The sequence below is a fragment of the Grus americana genome, chromosome 4, assembly GCF_028858705.1.
Source record: "Grus americana isolate bGruAme1 chromosome 4, bGruAme1.mat, whole genome shotgun sequence".
In the NCBI taxonomy this organism is placed as follows: Eukaryota; Metazoa; Chordata; class Aves; order Gruiformes; family Gruidae; genus Grus; species Grus americana.
Genome location: NC_072855.1, coordinates 16,172,972 through 16,183,379, shown reverse-complemented (window position 1 = coordinate 16,183,379; position 10,408 = coordinate 16,172,972). Strand labels below are relative to the sequence as shown.

At 48.4% G+C, this 10,408-nt stretch overlaps 1 non-coding gene across 1 annotated transcript; it reads right to left on the bottom strand.

The window, feature by feature from the left end:
- Positions 1-602: 602 nt before the first annotated feature.
- On the bottom strand, positions 603-658 carry LOC129206500 (U5 spliceosomal RNA). The gene has a single exon (XR_008577170.1). It is a non-coding gene; the product is annotated as a U5 spliceosomal RNA (small nuclear RNA).
- Positions 659-10,408: the final 9,750 nt, after the last annotated feature.

Below are 10,408 nucleotides of genomic sequence, written 5' to 3'. Positions count from 1 at the left end.
TGCCTAGCATTTAAAATTAGGATTTTGTGTAGTGATATAATGATATTTTGTCTCCCCTTCTCTACTCCTGGCCTCACCAATATACTATTAATATGTATTATATTTCTAATATACTGGGGGCAGGGGGGGAATGCTGGATGCCATTAACCTCAGAACTAACATTTTCAAAAGAATATCCACAAAGACTCCTGAAGTCCAAGAGATCTTAATTATTAAATAGCAGTTTGCGTGTAATTCTATTGTTAGAATTATAGAATCATAGAATGGTTTGAGTTGGAAGGGACCTTAAAGACCATCTAATTCCAACCCCCCTGCCACAGGCAGGGACACTCTCCACTAGACCAGGTTGTCCAAAGCCCCATCCAACCTGGCCTTGAACACTTCCAGGGAGGGAGCATCCACAGCCTCTCTGGGCAACCTGCTCCACTGCCTCACCACCCTCATATTGAAGAATGTCTTCCTAATATCTCATCTAAATGTACCCTCCTTCAGTTTAAAACTGTTACCCCTCCTCCTACCAATACACTCCCTGATAAAGAATCCCTCCCCATCTTTCCTGTAGGCCCCCTTCAGGTACTGGAAGGCCACTATAAATAAAGTGTTCCTCTCCCTGGAAATCTTTAGTAAAAGGCAAAAGATTTATACGATCTGAAGAGAAGTCTGAGGTCCCTCATGCCATCACTTCTGGATTGCTGTTCCTGACACAGTGGCAATTTTTGACCCTTTAGGCTGAAGTGCTGAAAGCACAGATTCTGATACAAATACTAATAGAAAAGACCATGTTGATCTTTATGTAGCATATTTATAGGAAGTTCATGAAGAGTAGGAGCTTTACTATGCCATCTAGCCAGAAGGTACCAGGTAGTGTACCTACACAGTGTGTTTCAGTTCACTGTCTTTCCTATAGGCTCTCATTTGATCCACATAAGTTGGTCTTTCCCATTTCTCCTTCCTTTCTCCATGTTTTCTTTTGAGTCTTAGTTTCCAATGCAAACAAAAGTTCAAAGTAAAATTCAGCCTGAACTGTTGAATTAGCTCTCTGGTCAGCCACAGGATACCCTGCCAAGCCTGCCTTGGATGCGGACTTCTCTGGGAAGACCCACCTGGTTCTTGCAGCTCATCTGTGAGCCTTCAGGAATTTTGCCATGGGATGTCTGCCTGCAGAAAAGGACAGAAGGAGGACAGAGGACATGATAAATCCTTCAATATGCAAAAGATTAAAATGGAAAAAGACATGAACTGTTTCCTCTCCTTGACCATGTGTAGCCATTAGCTTAAGTGTATTTAAAGTTATGAAAATATCTACCTATTAGTGCAGGGAAAGCCTGGAATAAACTACTGAGGAAACTTGTGGAATATTTCCTCAGGGAATTACTATGAAACATAAATATATCTCAGAGGTGATTCAGTTACATTTATCCTACCTCACAGCAAAGCAATAAACTGGACACTAGGAGGTCTCTCTCTGCTCTGCCTTGCCTTGAAATGTGAATTGGCATTGAAGACACTGCATCACCAGGCCATAGCTCCCAACCACATTGTATGTGACTCTAATTGGTTCAACAATACCAGAAAAACACTTCTGCTTATATTTTTAAAGAGGCAGGCTTCAGAAATCTGTTGGTGAAATAAAGCCTGAAAGAGAGCATTCCATCTGGGCTAACCTTTTTTCCCGTACGTCTGTCCCTGTGAAATGTTTTATGTATGTATTCTTTGGAAATCATCTAGCAGAAACAGCTGTGTGTGCTGCCCACCTGCTAAAGCCTACAATCTAGTGTTATTTCAATTAGATTTGATTGCAGGAAAAGTTTATGAAACAGCTATCAATGATTTCATGCCATCTGGCTTCCGCTTTTCTCCTGTTTAGAGAAACCCTGTGTTTACATTGATTGGCCTTCTATATATACAAGCATGATTGAGTTTTATTATTCTTTTTATTTGTCTGATAGCAGTGTGCTTGGTGCTGTACAAACTTACAATGGAAAAGAAGCTGTCAAAGATTTCAAGCTGTGAAGTTAGCTCAGATATACACAAGGCTTCAGCTGAGAACATAGCAGAAGGGAAATTGTATTCTAAAAATCCTGGTTTATTAATTAGGATATAAAGTTTCCACTGAGGGTAAAACATACTTTATCTTGGTTTTAGCCATGTAAAAACTAAGTCCTTGAGCAAGACAGTACTCTGGTTCCCTTCCAGAGTCAGCAGAATAAGACAAAAACTTTATGAGGAGAAGTAGGTCCAGCCAAAGTCATGTCTCAGGTGGGGTAGATTGCCTCTGGAGACACTTCCTTTCCTCTGTTCATCATCATGGGAGCTTGGACAGACAGCCTAGGCTGGGCTTACCTTCTCAACTGCTAAAATATAAGAGAAGATGAGTCTCCCCTTGACCACTGGCCTCCTTGACAACTTTTAACCCCCCCAAATTATAGAAATATTCTCTTTGGTTAAGAAAAGCTCTCCCATGAGCTATTTTTGCTTTAGTAACATTTAGAAGTTTGCTCTCCTCTCAGGTGGAATATGAACACAAGTCTTTTAAAATGTTGGCTTTGTTTTTCCTTCTCCCCTCAAATCCTTGATGTTTCTGTTGTCTGTGAGGATTTGGTGCATAAAAGTCAATCTGAAATTGGTTGTCTTAGTGGCAGAACAAAATCATCATCTAGCTTTGACCTGAATTCAGTTGTGGCAGGCTTTAACCCTGGTTTAGTTGAACCTGACATTTCAAATGAAAACTGAAAGGTTCATTCCTGTTTGGACAAACCAGCTTTAGGAAATGACAGTTCAAACTCACACAGCCATCTTGTGTGTTTGTCCCTCCTGAGATGGACCGAATTTAGGTGCATGAGTTGACTTTGGAATTAACACCATCTGCTCACGCTGTGCTTGCTTAAGGTTTGCTTGTGCCGCTTGCCTCTTCCTTCCCAGAAGGATGACATGCTGTGTGGGGCTTGCAGGCGGTCTGGGCATATGTTAGGTTGTCAAACTCAGTGGTCTGAAGGCATCCCTACTCTTTGGAAATACTGTAACCTTTTGAAACTCAATAAAAAAAAGAGAGGTTATTCTTCCATTAGAGGATCCAGACCTCTTCTAAATTGACATTTTGGGGTTTATTCCATAGCAGTGTACCTGCCTGGAATACCAACACCAACAGAAATTAGACTAAAAGAAATAGGATAAAACTGTAAATGCTGTGGTGAACAGTGTGTTTCTTTAATTTCTATAGTGCCCACTACAATGATTTGCTCCCTGACTTGCATTGTTTTGTGCAACTGCAGCGCAGGTGTCACAGAGCTGTTTCTATTTAAACCAGCATGCAGGCATATGATGAAACTTCAGTGGAAATTAGCTGTTAAACACCTTGCAGACCTGGCCTCGGGTGCTTGCAAGCTGAGATCCACTCTATCTTATGTGCCCTGCTGTCTTTTAAGAACAGATTAAGAACCTCAGTTGTCTGTATGCTTTTCTTGCTTTCACCATGGCACCAAGTTTTGAAACGTTTTACTCAAAAAAAAACCAAAAACACACAGGCCAGCTGGAGTGGAAAACAATGTACTGTTACCACATTTTTAAACCAAATATTTGAAGAAAGTGAACAATTCTCTTCAAACCCAATGAAAGTGGGGGGAAAAGCAAACATATTTGATTTTGCAGATTTCCTTATGAATTATGTACTACTTTTTACTAAAACAACTTATGCTAATATTATTGTAATAAGCAGTGCAGCTCTGACTCATGGTCGGCTGAAGAGGTATGTGAGGAGAACGCAGGAAACTTTGCTATAGCCTCCCATAATTCTCTGGAATACAAATAGTGTAATTAGCCTGGTACTGCTGAATATATATGAATGTAGACAGATATAGAGCACAGCTTCTACATACTTACAAGCACATATTTAAAGAGCAGCTAAGCACTGATTCCACCATTATTCATCTATATTTTTGTTACTAATTTTCATGACTAGAGAACCTAGTGGCTAGACTAAACTGTAATCACTGCCACCAGTAAAAAGACCATGTCTGCAAAAAATGTAAAAGCATTGAGCCCTACTCTGGAAAGCTAAAGATGTGCCTTGATACAGTTTGGGTTTTTTTCCAAACACACAGGGAACTGAGGCATGGGTGCATCCATGTTAACACTATGGATAGACGGGGGCATTTACAATTCCATTCTTTACAAGAGTAGCAGTCTGCCTTACTGCAATCAGCTGCAAGATGTTTTGACTACATATGCAAGAACATCGAGGCACCTAAATTGAGAAATTTCAAACCAGAGAATTAGGAAGCTGAAGGACTTTGGGTGTCTGAATCTCAGTGATTTATTCAAAGGTATTTTATGAAGCTGTGGAAGAGCCAGCTCTTGACTCAGACTTTGTAAGTCCCAACTCAGAACTTTGGCCCAGGATCAATTCCTTTAAGTTCAGAAATATATAAAAAAATAAATGCTATTTAGGTTCTGAAACTGCTAAGATTTACCCGTGACCTTAATGCTAATCCTCCAGGCTAAGTGGAACAGATCACGTGTTTAAAGTAGGAACATGGATAAATCTTCACAGCAGTGGGGCGTAATTATAAAAATTTAAAATCTCTATAATAACTGCCTGCTCTCCAGCTTGTTGAATGCAACCTCCTGGAAAAAAGGAAGACAGCGCTCCCAAGACAGAAAACAACAACCCTGATGACAAGCTAATACAAAGAGTCTAAAAGAACTGGGTTATTACCATGAAAAGAAAATCAGCAATACAATTGGCAATTTAAGGAACAGAGACTGTCATTAAATAAATACATGTGCAAACCAGAGGCTAGTATTATTGCCAAAAATAGACCTGCAGAATATGGAAGTGATTAAGCTATTTCATTTGAAAACCTTTTCATACTTTGAGTGCATCTGATCTTAGATGTACAGTGTGAATAAGCTATATTTGTCATATATATATATACACACAGATATCATATATATATTTTCTGTCTGCATACAGAATAAACTCTAAAATGTAAAAGCAGTGGATAATAATCAGTGAAATTAATCTTGGACCATTACATGCCAAAAAACTAAGGCAAAATTTTTGTTACAAAACCTCAACCCATTACGATTTTCTTAGAGAATTAAAAATCATCTCAAATTAGTCAGGAGATACAAAAATGGTTCATGAAATGTCTTGAATAAATGAAGGTTAATGTATAATTCTCTATTGAACGCATACAGTCTTTATTTTACTATATGGTTTCAGAGCAATAAGAAATAATATATTGCGCCTTGACACTTTCATCTGTGTTTCACCATAGGAGGTTTTTGTAACTCTTGATAGATCTTGCTGGTGTAAATTTTATTCCAGCTGAGCATCTGGTCCTTATTTTCACTGATTTTATATTAGCTGAATGACTAACAAAACTGTAAAGAACTATGTTCATAAAATGAAAATGGCATTCAAAATATACTGCTGGAGAAAAAATGTTTCAAAAAAGAAGCTGGATTATGCATAAAGAAAAGGATTTCGACTGTCCTATTGAATCTCTTCCGAATCCTCTTACATAAGACATAGAACAATTTAAGAGAATGGGGAAAAATGGAAGAACTTGAGGAGCACAGAGAATCTTGATGGAAGATGAGAGTAAAATTTATATTTATCACAGCATCTCTAAACTCCAGAGAATCACATTCTGCAAATGCCTGTTAAACACAACCACTTCAGTTGGAAGAGACCGACAACGATCATCTAGCCCAACTGCCTGGCCACTTCAGGGCGGAGCAAAAGTTAAAGCACGTTGTTAAGGGCATTGCCCAAGTGCCTCTTAAATGCTGACAGGCTTGGGGCATCGACCACCTCTCTAGGAAGCCTGGTCCAGTGCTTGACCACCCTCTCGGTAAAGAAGTGCTTCCTAAAGTCCGGTCTGAACCTGCCCTGGCGCAGCTTTGAACCATTCCCACACGTCCTGTCACTGGATCCCAGGGAGAAGAGATCAGAGCCTCCCTCTCCGCTTCCCTTCTCAGGAAGCTGCAGAGAGCCGTGAGGTCGCCCCTCAGCCTCCTTTTCTCCAAAGCAGACAAGCCCCGAGGCCTCAGCCACTCCTCATAGGACATTCCTTCTAGCCCTTTCACCAGCTTTCTTGCCCTGCTCTGGACGCTTCCGAGTACCTGAATATCCTTCTGAAATTGCAGGGTCCAGAACTGCATGCAGTACTCAAGGTGAGGCCGCACCAACGCTGACAATCCCCTCTGCTGACCAGCTGGTTACACTGTGTTTGATGCACCCCAGGACGGGGGTTGCCCTCTCGGCTGCCAGGGCACACCGCTGACTCATATTGAGCCTGCTCTCACCCAGCACCCCCAGATCCTTTTCTGCAGGGCTGCTCTCCAGACACTCCTCTCCCAGCTTGTATTTGTGCCTGGCATTACTCTGTCGTAGGTGCAGAATCTGGCATTGGGACTGGGTAAATATCATCCCATTAGTCGTTGCCCAGTGCTCCAATCTATCTAGATCCCTCTGCAAGGCATCTTGTCCCTCAAGAGGGTCAACAGCACCTCCCAGCTTGGTATCTTCAGCAAAGTTGCTAATGGTGCATTCAACTCCCTCATCCAGATCACTGACAGATGTATTGACCAGAACTGGCCCTAGAATTGAACCCTGAGCAACACCGCTGGTGACAGGTCGCAAGCCAGACGTAACCCCATTCACTAAAACCCGTTGGGAATTGTGACGAGAAGTGATCTCCTACAAACTTCAAGAATTCCCAAGACCTGCTCGTCCCAGCAGCGTGGTATTCGCAGCTGATGTCTGGGAAGGCGAAATCTCCCATAAGGACAAGGGCTACCGATCCAGCAGTTTCTCTTAGTTGACCCAGAGGCTCTCAGCCACGTCGTCGCTAACTGTAAGAGCTGTACAGTCAAAGCTCTCCCTTGCATACAGCACAAAACCTCCACCTCGCCTGGCATGCCTATCCCTCCTGAACAGCCGGTAGCCGTCCATCCCAGCACTGTGATCGTGGGGCACATCCCACCACGTCTGAGCACCCTCCTCAGAGCCAGGACGTGCTTTCTTCTGTTCAGGTGGAATTTCATGTTTTTTCCTTGGTGCCCACTGGTTCTTGTCCTGTCGGTGGTCACCAGTGAGAAGGGTCTGGCTCCCTTGCCCTCGTTCCCTCCCATCCGGCATACACGCACAGAGGCGTCTTCCCCTTCAAATGGAAGCAGAGCAGAAAAGTGGAAAAGAAAGGAAAAGGGGGTCAGGGGAAGCATTCTCTTTTGGTACTACTTACTTACCTCAAAATGCCGCCCCGCTGCTGCTGCATCTGAGCAGGTACCAACCTGCTCCCTGCCCACGTTCCCCAACAAAGTGTTGCACGGCCGCTCAGAGACAGAGGGTTGGTTAAAAGAAGCTACTTTATTGTCGCCTTTGCTTTGCGTAAAGGTCCCAGAGGGGATCAACTCTTTCCAGCAGGATGGGTGGTCCCATCCTGCTACAGGTGGCAACAGGAGCCTCAGTTGCAATGGCATCTTCAGCCGGACCGGCGGAGGTTCCCCAAGCTCCGTTTACGCTGAGCTCCAACTGAGCCGTGTCACGTCCGTGCCTACTTTGCTCCGATCTGCGGCAGCGACCCCCCAGGCAGTCTCTGGGATGAGCAGATGGTCTGTCCCCGTGTCCAAAATTGTCACCTGGGCCCCACCAGTGTGAGAGGGAAGTAGGTCCTCAGGGTCCCAGGCGTGGGTGTGGCCACGAGGTATGGGTGCCGAGCTGCAGACCTCTGAGGTGGCAATCGTCCCGCTGAGTGTGCCTCGCCCTGCGTCTGCAGAGCGGCATCTCGCCAAGAGCGCAGCTCTCCGGCCATGCTGCGCTGCTGGTAAAGCTGGCCTCTGCCTACTCAAGGCTCAGGTAGGCGCCCGAGCTGCCTTGCTGCACCGCAAAAATCATCTCAGTGCAGATGTTCATCCTGGAGGTGGTTCTCAGCTGGAACTTGCAGGACTGGGAGGAAGGCAGCACCATCAGCTGGCAGTGGTGCGACTGAGGCAAAAGCAGCCAGGCTGATCTCACCAGCAGTTGGACCCAGCAGGCGATTTTCTCCACGTCCAAGTAGGAGCGTGTGCAGAGGGCGCGTAGGAGGCACGAGCTCTGATCCCTCGGCAGCCGGTCGTCGGGGTGGTGCAGAAAGCACGAAATATCCCCCAGCAGCTGCTCCCTTGAGCACACGCACTCCAGCAGCACGTGGATGCTGGAGTGCCTTGCTGGCAGCTGCCCCGTGGTGTCCAGCTCCAGGCGGAAAGAGTGCCCGGGGGGTGGCCGCAGGAACACCAGCAGGCGGTAGGCGATGTTGTTCCCGTGGACGCTCCAGGTTTCATAGGTGCCGTCCATCCCGACGGCCGGGTGCATCTGCGGCATGAAGGTCTTCTTGGAGAGCACGCGGCAGACACCGAGGAGGTCACCCACCAGCTCCTTCAGCGCCTCGCACGTGTCGGGCAGGCCCTGCATCGGCAACGGGGCGGACGCAGCCAAAGACCTGAGGCCATGGCGGTCTCCCTCATCCTCGTCGTCGTCCTCCTCCTCACTGCCGGAGCTGTCCTGCTGACTGCAGCTGCCAGAGGCAAGCTTCATTTCCCTGGCCAGCCAGCAGACCTCAGCGAGCAGGACCACGGCTCCTGCAACGGTCCACAACGGCCACCGCTGCAAGACGGAAAGGAGCGTGGCTCCCTCGGCGCTCCTGCTCTGCTCGACCTCCTGCAGCAGCCGAGTCATCTCCTGCTGGAGATACTCCTCGCGCTGCTGCATCCGCTCGGTCGCGGCCACATCTATCTGGTGGTCATGCTTCAGCCCGTGCTGGACGGCCAGCACAGCCAGAAGGAGGGCGATTGCCGTAGCCATGGCCTGGAGAGGGTGGGAGAAAAGGGGGCTGAGCAGGGCTGGGTGGGAGACGGGGTGAGGGAGCAAGGGCAGGCTTTGTGAGCACTGCACGGGTGGGAGCCACGGGCTGTGCCAGGAAAGCGTTTGGGCACTGCCGTCAACAGGCTCGACAGGCCGCAGGCCCTGGCTGGAGACAGCATGGGGCCCGTCCTGCCCAAGCCGCCCTGATGGCCGGCCCCCGTCTGGGCTGTACCCCGTGAAAGGGCGAGCGACACCCGAGCAGAATCTGCCGAGGCCCTTTCCCTGCCCCACAACAGCGTCCCGTGGAGCCACGGGCCACCAGCACATCCCCAAAGCCTCTCTGGGTCCCTGGCACCACTGGGAGCTCTGAGCACCTCTTCCCCCAGCCCCGAGGGCGGTACCGTGCCCTGCCCTGAGGGGCTCGGCTCTCGCTCCGGGTTAGAAACCCCCCCGGCCACCCTCCCCAGCCCCCATCCAGCCCAGCCTTCCCCCTGCATGCTGCACTCACGGTCGCCGGAGCCAAACAGCAGCGGGGCTGCCTGGTGCTGTCCCTTGGGACCGCTCCCATTGTGACCTGTCCTCTCTGACGTCACAGTCACCAGAGCAGCATCACCCAGCCGGCAAGCCCCGGCCTTCGTCCCCATCGCCCGGCTCAGCGCGTCCTGGGCATCACAGCAAGGACGAACCCGCCTGGCACGAGCCAGCTCCCGGGGGCTCTCTTGACAAGGCGGGCAGACGCCCCTCAAAACCGTCATGGAGATGAAAACGGGGACTGTAGCTGGATGTCCCTGACTGACGTAGAGAGGGGCAGAGCTTTCTGGGCCAGGTGGTCTGACTCTGCCTTGCCTTGAAAAGAAGAGCTACGAGCCCTTGGGCAGAGACAAAACTCCTCCTCCCTCTTCTCCTCTTGGATGCCTTCTGCCGGGGCAGGACTTAGCCCTGCAAAGCCTGACGATCAAGCCAAATGCAAATCGTGTCCCTGGTGCAAGTGGAAAAGATCCTGTGGCTCCTGTCTCTGGCTACCCACTTGCCCCCTGCAAGGGCAAGCCAGGGGGCTGGAGAGGCCACGGCGGGTGCAACGTCTCTCCACTCCCCCGAGGTTTCCCCGGTTCAGGAGAGGCCCCTGTACACCGCGCTGGAGTGCTCCGCTGTGGATCGTGCCTCCCAGAAGCCTGGCCCGTTCTGCATGAGTGCATGCCTTGAGACCCAGACACCGCAAAAGCTTGCTTTAGCCTTGCTGCGTATGTGCCAAGGCTGACACGGCTGCCATGTTTCTGTCAGTTCAGCATGTGCACAACCGTACATCCGATGCGCCTCCCGCCCAAAGCCGCCTGGAGGCAAAGAGAGGGAGAGAAGGTCAGTGAGTGGGAGCGTGCCCTGAAGTCCCTTTCTGTGTTAAGTCTCTCTTGTCGAGGGAGTGGGGAGTCGTGGTGCCAAGCAGAGGAAACATACCGTTGGTCTGTCTGCCTGTGACCATAGGCATTCCACCCAAAGGAATCCAAAGCGTGCACATGTGAGAGAAGGTGACGTGGCCCGTGGCTGGGGGGACCAGACTGGACT